The sequence below is a fragment of the Nicotiana sylvestris genome, chromosome 3 (genome assembly GCF_000393655.2).
Source record: "Nicotiana sylvestris chromosome 3, ASM39365v2, whole genome shotgun sequence".
Taxonomy (NCBI): Eukaryota; Viridiplantae; Streptophyta; class Magnoliopsida; order Solanales; family Solanaceae; genus Nicotiana; species Nicotiana sylvestris.
Genome location: NC_091059.1, coordinates 198,307,946 through 198,314,626, shown reverse-complemented (window position 1 = coordinate 198,314,626; position 6,681 = coordinate 198,307,946).

Here is a 6,681-nt window from a genome sequence, read left to right as displayed (position 1 = left end):
ACTATTTTTCCTCACTCTATTTGTTTTGAAAGCATATCCTCAGTCATGTTATACGTGTTTATTGTTTAAATATGGTTTTATCACTCTACTTCTTAAAATCTGAAAACTGTTTGGGCTGAGTTCCCTGATTTCCATTGATATGCCCGAGTGGCTGTGAGGTTAATGACTGAGAGAGGTTGATGACCTAATGGTGAGGAATATATATATATATATATATATATATATATATATATATATATATATATATATTATGGATCAGTCTGCACGCCGCAATGATATTATATGGATCGGACTGCACACCTCAGCAATACTTATATGGATCGGGCTGCACGCCGCAACGATACTTATATGGATCGGGCTGCACGCCGCAATGATATATATATTAGATCGGCCTGCGCACCGCATGATATGACGCTTGGGTTGTAGGAGCCCCTCCGGAGTCTGTATACCCCAGTGAGCGTAGTCGACTATAAATTATGGATCAGGTTGCACACCGCAGCGATTATTATGATTATTGATATTATGAGATATTATTGAGCCGGAATGCTGAGTGTGAGTACTATTGACGAGAGCTGAGTCATGAGTGGCTGATAGGCTTGCCCGGGAGGCTAATTTTATGAGTGATACCTTGCCCGAGGGGCCCATTTATGCCGTTTTGTTGCTTTCACTCTTCTTTTTATACTGAGCCTCTGTTAAAAACTGCTAAATAAATGATTTTAGAGTATTTATAATTGAAACTGAAGTTTTTACGAGACGACTGGCTTTTAAATTGCAGAATTTGACTTGAAATTTCTATTGAGACTTATTATATGATTTTTACTGCTCGTCACTGCACTCAGACCTTATTTACTTTAGTTACTTACTGAGTTGGCGTACTCACGTTACTCCCTGCACCTTATGTGCAGATCCAGGTGCCCGAGTGGCAGAGTAAGGGTCCCCAGCACTCTCAGAGCTTACCGGAGACTACAAGGTAGCTGCACGGAGTCCGGAACCCTGCTTTCTTCCCTCCTATCTTATTTTTCTGCATTTTTAGACTTATTATGTATTAGTTAGTCAGATTGGGTTGTACTTAGAAGCTCTTGATTTGTGACACCAGATTGTTGGGATATGTTGGTATATTTTGTACTGTTTTCCACACATTTCAGTTGATTTATATATTTGTTATGAGAATTTGAGACTTAATCGATTTTAGAAAATGTTTTTTATAAAAGAAATTCACTGTGGTTACTTGTTCGGTTGACTTGCCTAGTATTGTTATAGGTCCCATCACGACCGGGGTATTTGGGGTCGTGACAAGTTGGTATCAGAGCCTAGGTTACATAGGTTTCGCAAGTCATGAGCCGGTTTAGTAAAGTCTCGCGGATCGGTTATAGAGACGTGTGTATTTATCCTCGGGAGGCTGCAGAATCTTTAGGAAAACTTCTCATTCTTGAATTCCTGTCATGCGAATCTGTTGATTATAGTACTAAACTTTTGTTATTCTATTCTCTCACAGATGGTGAGGACACGTGCTACCGATCAGGATGGACGACTACTAGTACCACCAGTTAGGGCTACTAGAGGTCGGGGATGCGGTCGAGGTTGTGGTAGGGGGAGGGGTGTACCCCGCACAACAGCTAGGGTAGCACCTACAAATCCACCAGCCGCCCTAATTCAGGATCAGGTCCCAGTTGCGGACGCTCCAGCGGCACCAGCTCAGGCACCGACTGTGTCTATTGTGATTCCAGGCCTTCAGAAGTCTTTAGCTTAAATTCTATCAGTGTGCACTAGTTTGGCTCAGGCGGTCTTAGTTACTATGACCACAACTACTTCTCAGGCCAGGGGAGGTACTCAGACTCCCGTTGCTCGCACACCTGAGCAGGTTGTGCAAGGACTTCAGACACTGGGGGCACTTCTAGCCCAGCCGGTTACACCAGGTCAGAAGTATGTGGTACCAGTTATTCCTGATGACGAGCAGCGTCGATTGGAGAGGTTCGGTAGACTTCAACCTCCGACTTTCAGTGGTACCGAGGGCGAGGATGCCTATGGTTTCTTGGACAAGTGTTAGAGGATTCTTCGTACAACAGGTATTCTGGAGACCCGTGGTGTAGCATTTACTAATTTTTAGTTTTCTGGAGCTGCCTTAACTTGGTGGGAGGCTTATGAGAGGCGTAGGCTTGTTGATGCAACACCCCTTACTTGATAGCAGTTCTCCGTTCTATTTTTGGAAAAGTATGCGACACAGTCTCACAGAGAGGATCTGCACAGGCAGTTCGAGCAGTTGCGTCAGAGAGATATGACTGTGACACAGTATGAGATACGGTTCTCTGAGTTAGCTCATTATGCGGTCTGGTTGGTTCCCACAAATCGAGAGAGGATTAGGAGGTTCGTTGATGGCCTCACATATCAACTTTGGATTCTCATGACTAGGGAGAGGGAGTCAGGTGCTACTTTTGAGGAGGTTGTTAACATCGCTCGCAAGATTGAGTCAGTTCGTCTCCAGGAGCAAGATAAGAGGGAGGCCAAGAGGCCCCAGGGATCTGGTAGTTTTGGTGGTGCTCCTTCGAGGGGTCAGTTTTAGAACGGTAGAGGCCGTCCATTCAGGCATGCTTAGTCAACTTGCCTAAGTTATCGTGGGGCATCATCGGGTCATGGTTCTCACAGTTCTCATCAAGGCCATTCATCACTCAGGCCCTTCCAGCCTAGAGTTTGTCCCATGCTCCATCAGTTCATGGCTCTTCTATGCCAGGTGCATCTGCTAGTCATCCCGATACTAGGGGTTCCCTCTAGTCCCCGTCTCCAGACCAGAGAGTTGTTACAAGTGTGGAGAGTTTGGGCATATGAGGAGGCAATGTCCTCGTCTTCTTGAGGGTCCGTATCAGTAGAAAGGTCAGCCCTTGACTTTAGCTCTAGTTACTTCACCACCCGCTCAGGAAGCTAGGGGCAGGGGTCAGTCAGCTAGCGGTCGCCCTAGAGGGGATAGTCGATCAGGTGGTGGTCAAGCTCGTTTCTATGCACTCCCATCCAGACCAGATACTATTGCTTCAGATGCTGTGGTTACAGGTATTGTCTCAGTCTGCCACAGAGATGCCTCTGTATTAAGATCCTGGTTTCACTTTTTCATATATGTCATTATACTTTGCCCGTTATTTGGATACGCCCCGTGAGTCTCTTATTTTATCTGTTCGTGTATTTATTCTAGTAGGCGATACTATAGTTGTTGATCGTGTATACCGGTCGTGTGTGGTTGACTATTGGGGGTCTAGAGACCCGAGTGGACCTATTGTTGCTTTGTATGGTGGACTTTGATGTGATATTGGGAATGGATTGGCTATTTCCGTGTCGTGATATATTGGACTGTCATGTTAAGACAGTGATGTTGGCTATGCCGGATGTGCCACAGATTGAGTGGCGAGGTTCGACTGATTTTGTCCCCAGTAGGGTGATTTCATTTATGAAGGCCCAGCGGATGGTTGGGAAAAGTTATCTTTCATACTTAGCCTTTGTATGGAATGTCGGTGCAGAGACTCCCAGTATTGATTCTGTTCTTGTTGTGAGGGATTTTCCTGATGTGTTTCCTGCAGACCTACCAGGCATGCCATCGAACATGGATATTGATTTTGGTATTGATCTAGTGCCGGGCACTCAGCCCATTTCTATTCCACAGTATCGTATAGCACCAGCGGAGTTGAAGGAGCAGCTTCAGGAACTCCTTGATAAGGGGTTTATTTGGCCTAGTGTGTTGTCGTGGGGTGCGCATGTTCTATTCCTGAAGAAAAAGGATGGCACGATGAGGATGTGCATTGATTACATGCAATTGAACAAAGTAACAATCAAGAGCAAGACTCCTTTGCCTCGTATCGATGATTTGTTTGACCAGTTTCAGGGAGTGAGAGTGTTCTCCAAGATTGATCTTCGTTCAGGTTATTACCAATTGAAGATCAGGGACTTGAATATTCTTAAGACAGCTTTCAGGACCCGATATGGTCATTATGAGTTCCTTGTAATGTCTTTTGGGCTAACCAATGCCCCAACGACGTTCATGCATTTGATGAACATCATGTTTCGGCCTTATCTCGACTCGTTTGTCATAGTTTTCATTAATGATATTCTGTATACTCGCGTAGTCAAGAGGAACATGCGTAGCATTTGAGATTTGTGTTGTAGAGATTGAGGGAGGAGAAGCTTTATGCAAAGTTCTCCAAGTGTGAGTTTTGGCTCAGTTCAGTGGCATTCTAAGGGTATGTGGTGTCCAATGAGGGTATTCAGGTTGATCCGAAGAAGATAGAGGCGATTCAGAGTTGGCCTAGACTGTCCTCAGCCATAGAGATTCATAGCTTTCTTGGTTTAGTGGCTTATTAACGTCGGTTTGTTCAGGGATTTTCATCTATAGCATTACCATTGACCAAGTTGACTCAGAAGGGTGCTTTATTCAGGTGGTCGGATGAGTGTAAGGAGAGCTTTCAGAATCTCAAGACTGCCTTGACCACATCTCCAGTATTGGTTTTGTCATCAGCTTCAGGTTCATATACAATGTATTGTGATGCTTTGAGAGTTGGTATTGGGTGTGTATTGATGCAAGGGGGTAGAGTTATTGCTTATGCTTCTCGTCAGTTGTAGTCCCATGAGAAGAACTACCCCGTTTATGATCTAGAGTTGGCTGCCATTGTTCATGCGTTAAAGATTTGGAGGCATTATTTGTATGGTGTGTCTTGTGAGGTGTTTACTGATCATCGTAGCCTCCATCACTTGTTCAAACAGATGGATCTCAATTTGAGGCAGCGGAGATGGTTGGAGCTGCTAAAGGACTATGATATCACCATTTTGTACCATTCGGGGAAGGCCAATATGGTGGCCGATGCCTTGAGTAGGAAGGCAGTGAGTATGGGGAGTTTGGTGTATATTCCAGTTGGGGAGAGACCTTTTGCAGTTGATGTTCATGCCTTGGCCAATCGGTTCGCGAGGTTGGATATGTCGTGGCCTAGTCGGGCATTGGCTTGTATGATTTCTTGGTCTTCCTTATTTGATCGCAACAGAGAGCTCCGGTATGATGATCCTTATTTGCTTGTTCTAAAGGACAGAGTTCAGCACAATGATGCCAGAGATGTGACTTTTGGTGATGACAGAGTATTGAGGATGCAACGTCGGATATGTGTGCCCAATATGGATGGGCTTCGGGACTTGATTCTAGAGGAGGCCCATAGCTCACGGTATTCCATTCATATGAGTGCAGCAAAGATATATCAGGATCTAAGACAACATTATTGGTGGATGAGAATGAAGAAAGACATTGTGGGATTTGTAGCTCGGTGTCTTAATTGTCAGCAGGTGAAATATGAGCATCAAAGACTGGGTGACTTGCTTCAGCAGATGGATATTCCAGAGTGGAAATGGGAGCGGATCACCATGGACTTTGTAGTTGGGCTCCCACAGACTTCGAAGAAGTTCTATGCTATTTGTGTTATTGTGGATCGGCTGACCAAGTCCGCGCACTTCATTCCTGTGTGTACTACCTATTCTTCAGAGCGGTTGGCATAGGTATACATCCAGGAGATTCTCCGTTTGCATAGTGTCCTAGTTTCCATCATTTTATATAGAGGTACTTAGTTTACTTCACAGTTTTGGAGGTTAGTACAGCGAGAGTTGGGTACTCAGGTTGAGTTAAGCACAACTTTTCATCCTCAGACGGACGGGCAGTCCGAGCGCACTATTCAGATATTGGAGGACATGTTGCGTGCTTGTGTCATTGATTTTAGAGGGTCATGGGATCAGTTTATACCACTCTCAGAGTTTTCTTATAACAATAACTATCAGCCGAGTATTCAGATGGCTCCATATGAGGCTTTGTAGGGGAGGCGGTATAAATCTTCGGTCGGTTGGTTTGAGCCCGGTGAGGCTAGGCTATTGGGTACAGACTTGGTGCAGGATACTTTAGACTAGGTGAAGGTGATTCAGTAGAGGCTTCGTACAATGCAGTCGAGACAAAAGAGTTATGCTGATAGGAAGGTTCGGGATGTGTCCTACATGGTTGGTGAGAAGGTTGTGTTGAAGGTTTCACCCGTGAATGGTGTTATGAGATTTGCGAAGAAGGGTAAATTGAGTCCTCGGTTCATTGGGCCTTTTGAGGTGCTTCAGAGGATTAGGAAGGTGGATTATGAGCTTGCTTTGCCACCCAGCTTATCGAGTGTGCATCCGGTGTTTCATGTTTCTATTCTCCGAAAGTATATTGGCGATCCGTCTCATGTTTTAGATTTCAGCATGGTCCAGTTAGATGATGATTTGACTTATGCTGTGGAGCCAGTGGCTATTTTGGAGCGTCAAGTTTGAAAGTTGAGGCCAAAGGATATAACTTCAGTGAAAGTGCAATGGAGAGGTCGGCCCGTGGAGGAGGCTACCTAGAAGACCGAGCGGGAGATGCGGAGCAGATATCCTCACCTATTTGAAGCTTCAGGTATGTTTCTTGACTCGTTCGAGGACGACGTTTGTTTAAGAGGGGGAAGATGTAACAACTCGGCTAGTCGTTTCATGAGTTACCACTCTGTTTTCCCCATTTTTGCTTCATATTGCTTTGTTCATTTGTATTATGTGTTATCGGGATGGTTGGTTCTGGTTCGGAGAGGTTTATGTAAGGTTTGAGACACTTAGTTTCTTTTGAGTAGGCTTAAGTTGGAAAAGTCAACCAGATGTTTACTTATGTGAAAA